The 12,670-nt window shown below is 41.4% G+C and overlaps 1 protein-coding gene across 1 annotated transcript in view; it reads left to right on the forward strand.

Annotated features, from left to right (window-relative positions):
- Positions 1-12,670, forward strand: part of HACD2 (3-hydroxyacyl-CoA dehydratase 2) — a 117,005-nt gene that overhangs the window by 94,659 nt on the left and 9,676 nt on the right. The gene's annotated exons all lie outside the window — the stretch shown is intronic.

A 12,670-nucleotide genomic window follows, 5' to 3' on the forward strand; every position in this document is an offset into this window, starting at 1 on the left:
AACTTGGTAAATATTTGTTGAATTGAATTTTTCTTATTGTGGAATAATAACAGCTGCTATTTATTAAATCACTAGCACTTCACTAAGCACTTTATATGTTTTTCTGATCCTACAACAACCATGCGAAGGCAGATATCCTCCCCATTTTCTATATGGGGGAACAGAGGCTTAGAGAGGGAAGTAGCTTGTCTCAGGACAGGCAGCTCAGAAGTCTGAAGGTCTCTGATTTCCAGAGTGGTACTGATTAGAGAAGAGCCTGGTTAAGGAAGCTACCACCTTCCCGTCATGTCTTCTAGGAAATGGGCTGACCACATGGTAGCATTAGAGTTGGGTTCGTGGGGCCATGTTAGCTTTCAGATCTGCATGTCTGACCTTGCCGTAAGTACAGCATTGATTGAGAGCATTGCGTGTTGATTGCATGCTTCTACGTCTTATTCATTGCATGTTCAGAAAAGTTGATTTCATGACCAAGAGTTGTTTTGGTAAGCCAAAAATTATTTGACTAGGCCATCATGCACACCAAAAAGAGTCCTTAGTTGTTGTGTTGTAATGGAAAGAATTTTTTAACCAGTTCCCCTTGTCACTGTAGGTTTAAAAAAACCTATGTGGATGCACATTTTTCTCTCCTTTAAATGGGAAAGAATATAAATATTTCTTTGTGTATTCTCACATTTTCCATAAAAAAGAAATAGTATTTTCTGGTTTACTATATACCCTATAAAGGATTTTTAATAAATGCTATGCATGAAGGACACTTTACACATGAATTGTCATGTGAATAAGGCTAATACTGATTCAAACTATTTTTTTAAACCACCACATGTCAATATTTATTACATTTCAATTTTTTTCTTATCAAGGATGAAATTCCTTTAAGTAGATAACTAAATGAGTTCTATTTTTGTTCAAAAACTTAATAAAATTATGGAAAAGACCAGGATTATCGTCAGAACTGTCCTATTCTCCAGCCCAGGTTCTCAGCTGACGTCATCAATCAGGCACCAGCCCTGTGACCCTTGGCCTCACTCTCAATGGGGAGCTGCCCTCCTCACCCAAGGCTGTTCCAGCCAAGCCAGAGAACATGCAGGCTTGGACTACAGATGGGTCGCCATTCATTCTTAATCACTCAACAAATATTCAGTATCTTCTACACTTTAGCCATCGCATGAAGCACTAGGATACATAAGAGAAGGGAAATCATGGGTCCCGTCCTCACAGTGCTTCTAGCGTAGTCCAGGAGCAGAACTGAGCAGACAGCAGTACCATAGAGTGGGATAGTCAGCTGGTAAGGCAGAGGAAGGTGCTGCTAGGATCACAGGGTCACTCAGCTGTTGCAGTATCCCCGGCCCAGTTGTTTCTTTTCATCGGGTAGTCCTGGGGACTCTGGGAGTATATACACAGTGCTTAGAACAGTGTGTGGTACTTAGGAAGTGCTCAATAAATGTTAGCTACATATTCTGTATAATGTAATCTTATAAAAAAAATTTTAGTGACAAAGTTCTGTGCAGCTATTTTGAATTATTTTCCATGTCCTGAGGTTCAAAACAGATATAATTGACTTTTCACAAAGAAATTAATTTTTTTATACTTATTAAAATAGTTTCAGTTAGCTGGTAAAAATTTATACATAATTACTTTGATCATACTTAAGGAATAATTAGCCCTGCAAATGGGAGTTATCATTATCTTAATCATCATTATTATCCTAATCTAAAGCATTTATTAAAAATTAGATTTTGGGGTCGCCTGGGTGGTTCTGTCAGTTAAGCGCCCAACTCTTGGTTTCAGCTCAGGTCATGAGCCCATGTATAGTATGTGAGTGTGTGTGTGCACACACACTTAGGGTCATGAGCTCAAGCCTCAAGTCGTGCTCTGTGCTCAGCGAGGGGTCTGCTTGAGATTCCTCTCTTCCTCTCCCCTGCCCCCTGCACACATGCACACACACTCTTTCTCTCTCAAATAAGTCTTAAAAATTAGATTTTGCCTTTTAATTAAAGCTAACCCCTCTTCAAAGCAAGTTTGTGGACCTGCCCTCAGCGTATTTACCATCTAAGATAATATCAATTGAGAGGCAGCATTAAATCTATTATTCCTTCACAAGTTACCATCTGTCAGTGTGCTCTGATTTATATGCTTTATTGTAATTGTTTTTGTATCTTTTTTGTGGTTATACAGCCTGCCTCTCCAGCAGATTCGGAGACTTCATCTCAGAAACACTGTGTCTAGAAACTAAGTGATAGTTGTATTTGCTCCTAATTACGGCCCCAGAAAAGTACAAAAACTCTCAGATTCCCCACTTACTGGCATTTTACTGCACTTGTTCCATTACCTTCTCTTCTATATTTATATACCCATTATCATCCATCCTTTTCTGAACCTTGAAAGCAAGCTGTACTTGCTGTTACTCAAGTTCATGTTGCAGACATTCTCCTCCATCACCTGCCATGGAGGTGCTGACTTCCTATAACCTCCCAGTCAAGAAACCAGCATTTGACACAGTACTGCCACCTTGTCTACTGGGCCCATTCAGAGTTCACTAGTTGACCAAACACTTTTTTTTTTTTCTATTCTGGGATGGCAAACATTTACTAAGTATATCTGTGCTCCAGGTATTGTGCTAAGGATTGTGCTAGGATACTCAGGAAAGGAAGACATATGTTGCTATGTTATTCCTGTTACATACATGTTACATTTAGTTGTCAGGTCTGTTAAGACACATCAGTCTGGGAGAGCTTGATAGTCTTGCTCTGTCTCTAAATCCTTGACAGTCTTAAAGAGTACAGGCCTTAATTTCTGTAGGGTGACCCTCAACCCACATCCATCTAGTGTTCCCCTGTAACCAGTTCAAGTCATGTAGGTTACTACAGAAACGGTGCTGTGCTCTTCTCAGGGCATCACGTGAGGTGGCAGTGCCATGACAGCCCATCCTATCCCAGTAATGTTGACCCCAATCACCTGCTTCTGGCGGTGTCTGCCAACTTTCCCCACCTTCAAGTCACTGTCTTCCCCTTCTTGGTTAGTATTTTGTGGGCATGACTCCCACCTGTGTTAGCCACCTCTGTGGTGGTTACCAGATGATGGCTCCTGTATTTCTGTTGCCTCCTTTACATATATTAGGTAGCTTCCTACTATAAGGAGTAGCTTTCCTTTTCTCCCATTTATTTATTTGTTTATTCATTTATTTCATTTATATAAGTTTGAACTCATGAGTTCCCATGCAATTCAGTGGATTGTAATCTGTTATTTACTTTGATGCTAAAATTGTCTGATTTGGCCAGGAGGAACCCTTTCCACTTGCTCTTTTGATTTGTTTCCCTCATTCACTGAGCATCCCCCTACTTTCTGACAAAAAAAATTTCCAGACTTACCTTAAACTTCCCCAGTCCCATTCCTGGAATCAGCCATTTTGCCATTTTGCCAAGGAGCTCTGGTTCTTTTTAATGGGAGATGGTATTTAGGAACCAAGATCTGGGTAGCTGAGGTGCTTCATGCTACTGGCGTGTTAATGCTTCTAGGTCCTCTCAGTGGAGAAAGCTAGGAGATACATGCGCACACACACTCACATACTATGCATGCATATATACTCATGCACATGTACATCTAAAAGTATTTATATAGCTCTTTGTGGATATGTCTGTATGTGTGTTTAATTATGAGTTCATACAGGTTCCTCAAGTTATAGTCCAACACCTTAGTGTTCTTTCTCACATCCTCCTTCCATGTTTGTAAATACCTCTCCAACAATAAGAAGCCCATTTTTCTTTTTAGCATACTGATTTCTTTGCTCAGTGTACTCACTCATTCCATGTAAATGATTTCCCAACCACACCCATGGTCTCTTCTACCCATCACCTCTTATCTCTCCCTCACCTCCCTATCCTTGGTTGCCCAGCCTCTGGTTCACCTGTCTGCAGCCCCTCAACCTTCCCTCTTTTGTCCATTTGTTTGGCCTCCAGGCCCACTGACTGGCCTTCATATCCACGTCGCTCCCTATCCCAGCCTCCATGCTGACTCCTCCATTGAGGGGAAAGGAAAGAGACTCTTAAGTGAATTTTAATGCCTATCCAGAGACAAACTTGAAATGATTGGGATGATTGCTTCTCTGGAAAACCAGAGGCTTGTCACATAAGGTATTCCATTCTTTCTTTTTTCTTATTTTCTTTTTTATCTTTGTTTTTATGAGTTTGTTTTCATTTTGAATTCAAATCATATTTTATAGTTTTATTCCTGCAGAGATAGAAAAGAGAAACAAACTTTTGAGATAGATTTGAGGGGTCTTGGCAATAAGTTAAACCCAGGAAGTAAAACAGGGCTAAAACAAAATAAGCAGTGAAGATTATTACCAAAGCAAGGCTCAGGGAAAAAGATTCACACTAACTGTAGGGAATTCATTAGGGTTTGTTTCAAGTTCTTATGTTGGTTTCTGTCTTAAGTCAGTTGATTCATGACTGAGTTCCTTTCATAGAAATATTCAAGATATCTCTGGACAGCAGTGATTAGAATTTTTCATACTTTACTTAGTCCTTTTCAGTGAGCCCATTCCACTCAGTTCCTTCAGTGTCTCCTGTTCAGAGGTGAGCAACATGTTTTGGAGAACTTAGTAGCTTGCTTGATTTAGGAAATTTTCACATTCACCTTATCTGTTCTCAGCTCTGTATATGGGTTCCTTTGAAAAGTTCTCTTCATTTCATAAGAGAGGTGTTCTCCCCACAACAGTAGTGTGGGGGTGTGTGGGGGGGTGTGTGTGTACTCTTCAGAATTTAGGGGCACAGACCTGGGTTCAATTTCTATAAGTCTCATTTGCCTCCTCTGTAAAATGGAGATTTAATGAGGCAATATATGTAAAAACATGCTTGGTATACATTAGGAGTTCAGCAACTATTGAGTATAATTATTATTTTTACTGCTATTGTCACCAAAATTATTAAAAAGGTATTATTCAGGGGTGCCTGGGTGGCTTAGCTGGTTAAGCATCTGCCCTCAGCTTAGGTCATGATGTTAAGGATATGAGATTGAGCCCCACATTGGCTTCCCTGCTCAGCAGGGAGTCTGCTTGTCCCTCTCCCTCTGCCCCTTACCTCCCTGCTCATGCTGTCTCTCAAATAAATAGATAAATTCTTTTTTGAAAAAGGATTATTTTTTAAGCGGTTAAAAATGGTTCAAGGACCTGACTAGACATTAATGAAGAGAAGATATACAAATAACCCAATAAGCAGATGAAAAAATGCTCAACACCAATAACCATTGAGGAAGGACAGTGTTTCAAAGGCACAGTGAGATACCACTTCATACTAGGATGACTGCAGTCACTTAAAAAAAAAAGGAAGAAAGAAAGAAAATGACCAGTGTTGATAAAGATAGGGAGAATTGGAACTCCTGTGCACTGTTGCTGGGAATATAAAATGGTGTAGCCACTGTGGAAAGTTTAGCAATTCCTCAAAAAGTTAAATACAGGATTACCATATGACCCAGCAGTTCCACAAGGTACTCTGATGTACACCCATGTTCATAGCGACATTATTCACAGTAGCCAAAAAGTGGAAATAACCCAAGTGTCCACCAGCAATTGAATGAATAAATAAAATATAATGTACATAAACAATGGAATATTATTCATCTTTTAAAAGGGAAAAAATTCTGTGGGGCCTCTGGGTGGCTCAGTTGGTTAAACAACCAACTCTTGATTTTAACTCAGTCGTGATCTTGGGGTCATGAGATGGAACCCTGTGTTGGCCTCTGTGCTGGGTATGGTGCCTGCCCAAGAGTCTCACTCTCCCTCTGCCCCTCCCCACCCCATGCTCACTCACTCTGTCTCTCTCTCCCTCTCTAAAAAAAGAATTTAAAAAAAAAGGAAAAAAATTCTGGTACATACCACAACATGGATGAAACTTGAAGTTATTATGTTAGATAAGCCAGACACAAGAGGACACATATTGTATGAGTCCCCTTAAATGAGATGCCTAGAATAAGCAAATTCTTAAAGGCAGAAAGTAGACTAGTGGTTACCAGGTACTAGAGGGAGGAAGTGGGATTAATACTTATTGGGTATGCTGTTTGGGATGATGAAAAGTTCTTGGGATGGATAGTGACAATGGTCATACAACATGGTAAGTGTACTTAATGCCACTGAATTATATAATCTAAAATGGTTAAAGTAGTAAGTTTTATGTTATATGTATTTTACCACTGATGAAAAAAAGAGATTACTGAGGTGTAAGATGGCATAACGTGAAAAACGTGCTTATGTGTACTTCCTTTTTTCATAGTGTCCTCTGGTTAGAGATATATTGATCCCCTCCCCTGACACCTACACACAGTCTGTCCAAAGAAGACTGAAGAATGACTTTTGTAGAGATAAATAGGTCATAGGAAGGGAAAGTTGGGAGGGCGGCTGTCAAAATGAACCTAGAACAGATGTTGGCCTGTGGGCCAAATCTAGCCTGTAATTTGTTATGGTTTTTATGTTTTTAAAGGGTATAAATTATAAAACAACAAAGATGAATACATGACAAAGACTACATGTGACATCAAATCCTGAGATATTTGTTACTTAGTCTTTTACAGAAAAAGTTTGTCAACACCTGGTTGGGAACTTTGCTATGGCCTGAATTGTGCTCCCCCCCCCCAAATTCATGTGCTGAAGCCCTACCCTGCAGTGTTGCGGTATTTGGGGATGGGGCTTATGGGAGGTACTTAGGTTTAGATGAGGTCATGAGGGTGGGGTCCTCATGAGGAGACTGGTGTCCCTAGAAGAAGAGACCCCAGAGAGCTCTCCTCTCTCGTCCTTACCCTGCGAGAACTTGGTGCTCACATTTCTGTTGTTTAAGCCGCCAGTCTCCGCAGTCTCCATTTTATTTCGGCAGCCGGAACAGACTTAAGACAAACATACTCTTCAGAGTTCTGCCAAGAACAGACTCTACTCCTCAGCTCTTAAATTTTACCAAAATCTCCTCTCTTCACAAATGAAGGGGGTATTAAGAAGAGGAAGGAACACTTACCATAAAGCATGATAAGGGTATTTCTTTGAAATAACCAGAGTGGTGAGCAGTTGGGTTCCAGAATGCTAAGAAGAATAGGGGTTCTACAATAGTGATTTTTCTCCACGGCACCATCTGTTTTTCTTTGAATGTAATAAAAATGACAGCTTTTCGTGTACTGATACTCCCTGAGCCTTTTAAAGTCAAACATATGATGCTATTTGTGTGTAAAGGTTTTTCTCTTGCACCCATTTGTTTCTCCAACTTGAATTTCTCTGTAAACTCCCTTGGCTAAATTACACAAGCCGCCCACACCCAGCGCTGCCTCCCTCGCTGTGGAGCTGGACGGAAACCCGCCTCCCACAGCCTGGAGGGTCCAGTACTCTGCTCACTGACTGCACCAGGCAGAGGAAGGTTTCCTGACAGGCAGAGCTGCCCCACACCCACTCCCGGAGATCCGTGAGATCAGTGCCATGATGGTGAAATGCACCTTTGAAATGTGGCCTCGGGACATTTTTGGCAACCAACCCTTTGTCCCTCTCTTTTCTTTTGTAAACCTTGATAATCCCCTTTTCTTTCTTTCCTCCCCTCCCCCCCAACTTTTGCCCCAAATGCCCCCTTTTCTCTTAAAAGGCAATAATATAATTTAAAGTGAACATGGGTCGGGGGCCTGGCTGGCTCAGTTGGTAGAGTGTGCAACTCTTGATTTCAGGGTCATGACTTTAAGACCCTGTTAGACATAGAGATTACTTTAAAATTTTTTAAATAAACATTCTTTTTAAACAACTTTATGGAAGTAAAATTTACACGCCATCAAATTCACTATTTTAGGTGTACAATTCAATGCTGTTTAGTAAACTTACCAAGTTGTGTAACCGTCACCATAATCCAGTTTTAGAGTATTTCTGTCACTTCAGTGTGGTCCTCATGCCTTTTTTTTTTTTTTTTAATTTATTTATTTGACAGACAGAGAGCACAAGTAGGCAGAGAGGCAGGCAGAGACAGAGAGGGGGAAGCAGGCTCTACGCTGAAGCAGAGAGCCTGATGCGGAACTCAATCCCAGGACCCTAGGATCATGACCCGAGCTGAAGGCAGGGGCTTTAACCCATTGAGCCACCCAGGCGCCCCGGTCCTCATGCCTTTTAAAATTCATTCCCACTCCCAGCACCTGGCAACCAGTAATCTACTTTCTCTCTCTAGATTTGCCTTCTCTGGACGTTTCATATAAATGAAATCGTTTGCAGTTGGGATCTCTCAGTTGGCATCTTTCAGTATCACATTTTTGAAGTTCATTTGTGCTGTGGCATGTGTCAGTATCTCTTTCCTTTGTATGGGCAAATAGTATTGCATTATATGGGTTATGTCACGTTTTGTTTATCCATTTACGCGTTTCGGCACATTTGGGTGGTTTTTACTTTTCGGCTCTTCTGGGTAGTGCTGTGTGACCATTTGCCAGCACATCTTTGTGCGGGCATATTAAACCTTCTAGTCTTGATAATTAATGAAATTCTTTGTTTCTAGTTCCTAATTCAAAAAGTAGGTGGGTTGAACTTTTTTTAAGATTTTATTTATCCATTTGAGAGAGAGAGAGAAAACTCACATGGAGAGCGGGGAAAGGGCAGAGGGAGAAACAGGCTTCCCGCTGAGCAGGAAGCTGGAGCAGAAAGCCCCATGTGAGGGTTTAACTCAAGGGGTATGATGGCAGGACCCTGAGATCATGAGCTGAGCCAAACACTTAACTGTCTGAGCCACCCAGGTGCCCCTGGGTTGAGCTTTTTATAATCCTAGGCCTTAGCCCCACCAAGGCTAAACTGGCTAGTTTTTCTTCCTTTTTTTTTTTTTTTTAAAGCCTCATTGATCCTTTTTCTCTGAGTCACTGGCCCTTAATAGAAAGGAGGCTCCCCACTTGTTAGAAAAATGTTTCCGACTCCTGCTTCCAAAAAAAAAAAAAAAAAGGAAAGAAAGAAAAAGCAAATAGAAGGCATCATTCAAGTTAAGGGGCACAGACTCCACACATGCCTTGTGTGCAGACCCGTGTCAGGCCGAGAGAGCCAGCCAGGAGGAGCCCAGGAGCCCTGAAGTCCTTACGGTCAGGGAGTGAAGCGCCAGGGAACTATGCCTGTGGTATACTGTCAGCAGGCAATAATGAAGGGAGGTCTTAAACTTATTCTCTCTTCTCTCATCTTCTTTGATAAAGGAAAATTATTTTTAAGAAGTACTATTTAAAGGCTCTACCCATTTTTTTTTTTCCAACCAAAAAAATTTCCACTTATGCAAGGAAGTTCCTTTCAGCCAGAGTTTTGTGCCTTTCCAATGTACAGGTTATAAGCACACCCGTCTCCAAAGAGCAGCAGCTGAAAGCCCTCGGCGGCCACTGTCCAGGGCAGCCTTCCACCCTTCATAGCACTTTCTCCTGAGCAGTCTCACTTCGGCTGTGTCCAGGGTCTGGGAGCACATGGGTTCATGCAGTGGCCTGTTTTGTTAGTCATCTGGTTTGTTGCCCGGTTCTTATTTCGGACCAGGTATTCTACTCCTGTTAAGTCTGCCATTAGTCTTGTGTCCGTATGCCTCTTGCACACAACATTCATTTACATATTTTAAAGTATTTACCCTCTTCTTTTCCATAGTAAGCTTGCTAGTTCAGGGGTTCTTATAACCTGCTTCAGTCCCTGGGTGGGATCTAATCCACTTGGAGTGGAATCATTAGGATGAGACTGTTAATGTGGCCAAATACTGGTAGATTGCTTGGTCGGTCGGTTGGTCGTCTGAACAACCACCTGCATGCTGTTGGCACGGATAAAGCTTGTAGTTCACCAAAAACTCATCTCTAGGAGTCAGGTCTTCCCCATTCTGCACTGGAATCATTTTGTTGTTGCTGAATCACATATAATTTGCAGTTAACCTTGTTAAATTTTATCTTCCTGGGTTTTTTATTGTGGTAAAACACAGATAACAAAATTTCCTGTTGTAGCCATTTTTAAGTGTATGGTTCAGGGGCAGTAAGTACATTCCCATGGTTGTACAATCATCACCACCCTCTGTCTCCAGAGCATTTTTCATCTTCCCAAAGCAAAACTCTATACCCATGAAACACTATTCCCTATTTCCTCCCACCCTCCAGCCCCCAGCAACCTTCTGCTTCTGCTTCCTGTCTCTCTGAATTTGTCTACTCTGGGTAATGTAGGAGTGAGATTGTATAGTATTTATCCTTTTGTGACCAGCTTACTTCACTAAGCAGATTGTGTTCAAGGTTCCTCCATGTTGTAGCATGTGTCAGAATTCCTTTACGTTTTAAGGCTAATATTCCTTTGCATATATACATACACACACACACCACATTTTGTTTACGGATTCATCTGTTGATGTGCATTTGGGCTGTTTCCACCCTTAGGCTGTTGTGAATAACACTCCTGTGAACACAGGTGTACAAATACACATTTGAGTCTCATTGATCTTACTAGCTTCAGCTCGTTACATTCTGCCCCTGTTTTGTGTCATTGGGTAATTATCTGCAAATCAGATGAGCTTGATCTCCAACTTTTACCCAAGTCCCTTGTTTTGGTTGTTGTTGTTTAAGGAGGCTCCACACCCAGTGTGGAACCCAGTGTGGGGCTTGAACTCATGACCCTGAGATTAAGACCTGAGCTGAAATCAAGAGTTGGACGCTTAACTGACTGAGCCATCCAGGCGCCCCTTTCCAAGTCCCTTCTTAATAACAGTGTTGTATTTCCTATTGATCTGAAGATACCATTTATAAAATGGCCATTTCCCCCATTCTGTTTTTTTTTTTTTTAAATTGTAACTTGGTCTTCATAGCTGGGCTCTGGGAGCAGCTTGCTTTCACAAATTCAGCCTGAGTCTGAGCTTTTATAGTTCTTTTGGTTCAAATCTAACTTGGGTGTGGGGGTAAATGAGTCAGATTAGGCTGGATCAAAGTGCAAGGTTTGAGGAGGTTTTGTTACTTGTCTTTCTAAAGGCCGCTTAAGACTACACAGAAACTAATATCAGGTATCAAAAGCAGGAACTTAGTCTTGGGGTGACCTGATGCGAATTGAATTTGTTTGTTCCACAAACATTTATTGAGCTTCTACTTGTAAGAAGCACGAAGTGCTTTTGGGAATCAGAAGATGAATAAAACACACTCCCTGCTTTCAGGGTGATTAGAATGCAAAATATTGGAAGAACCTTCTATTGCAACCCAGAGATCTGTAAGAAGGCTTCATCCCATAACTGTAAAACACACCTCCTTAAGATGAAGAGGATTATAAAATACATCAAAAAGCAAAATGTGCTCTGAAATTATGTTTTGATATAGATGGATTTTAAGCAAGAATTTGGGGACAGACTGAAAAATGAAACATAAAAACTTCAGAGGTGTTTAGGTTTTGCTTTGGCTAATATGAGAGCACCAGGAAAACAAAAAGTACTCTTGGCTCTTGACAATGTAAAATTCTTATTATTTTTAGGGATTAGTAACTATGCATTTATGAAATTCTTTGTCAGAGCAATTTAGTTAATAGGTATGTAAATGACTAGTTATTTTATTGTGTAGGTGGATCGCTCCATGTACACTTTCTGAGGAAGAATGTAAGTGTTAAAAACTATTCACATTGCAAATGCAAAGAAGAAAAGTTAAAGTTAGAATGCTGTATCTTTGTTGTATTAGGCATTAGGAATGAGACAGATCCATCTTGTCAATCCATTCGGTTCACTCAGTAGAATTTCTCAGTCACATCCAGCTCTCTAACTGCCTGTTTCAGATACAAGAAAACGTGAGTGAATTGGTTGCAAGGTAGTTTCTTGTTACTGGTCTTCAAGCCTGGACCCAGGATCATTATAAACCTGGCTGGTGGGGGGGCTGGTGGGGGCACTGAAAGCAAATGCCAGGGCAGCCGAGGTACATTTCCATGTGAAATTTGCAGTCCAAGGCATCTAGTGAGAATGGCCCCCCAAAACCACCGGGGGCGGGGGGGGGCTGTTTTAAAGTTCATTGCATTTTCAGCATTAAAGTGATTCAGAGGAATTTGGAAAGTCCAGAGCCCTTCTGGCTTTAGCCACCTCTGGTGGTCAGCATGGAAGCTTCTATAATTTTTAGGTTAAATCAGGCTTCATCTGGGAGAAGAAGTCACAGTGGGAGAGAATAAATGGGCCTTGCCTTTCAGGTGGTCTCTGGCTCTTCTTTGCTCTCTTGGAATTCGTCCTGCCTAGTGAATGAGCCTTGTCTTCAGTTGCGTTTCAGTCACTACGTTCCCCTTCTTTGAAATTTCCTCAGATTCTTAGTTGTCATGCAAATCAAATTAAAATTCTTATTAATAGACAGACCCCAAGCTTCCTACCAGTTTGCCCTTCTACCTTCTTTAACTAGTCTTGGCTCCTACTAACATCAGTCCACATTCTCCACAGGAGGCCCAAAGACAAAACTCGCTCATCTGTGTTTTTTCCTGTGGCCTGTAGCTCATGGAATTCCTGTTTCTGCCTCTCTGACTCATGAGTAAGCTGAGTTCTTCTCACTTGGCCCTAATCACGTGGCTCTACACGATTGCTATCATAGGCACGTGTTCCTATATGTGGCAAGCTCCTCTGTGGCCACAGGTGATCAGACCAGGGCTGTGTCCACGTGCTCAACCGCCCAGCTCTGCAAGGGAGCAGGGTGCTGGCGCTGCACACTGGGAGTGCTTCTTTCTTAAAATGTT

The sequence above is a fragment of the Martes martes genome (assembly GCF_963455335.1).
Source record: "Martes martes genome assembly, chromosome: 1".
Lineage (NCBI taxonomy): Eukaryota > Metazoa > Chordata > Mammalia > Carnivora > Mustelidae > Martes > Martes martes.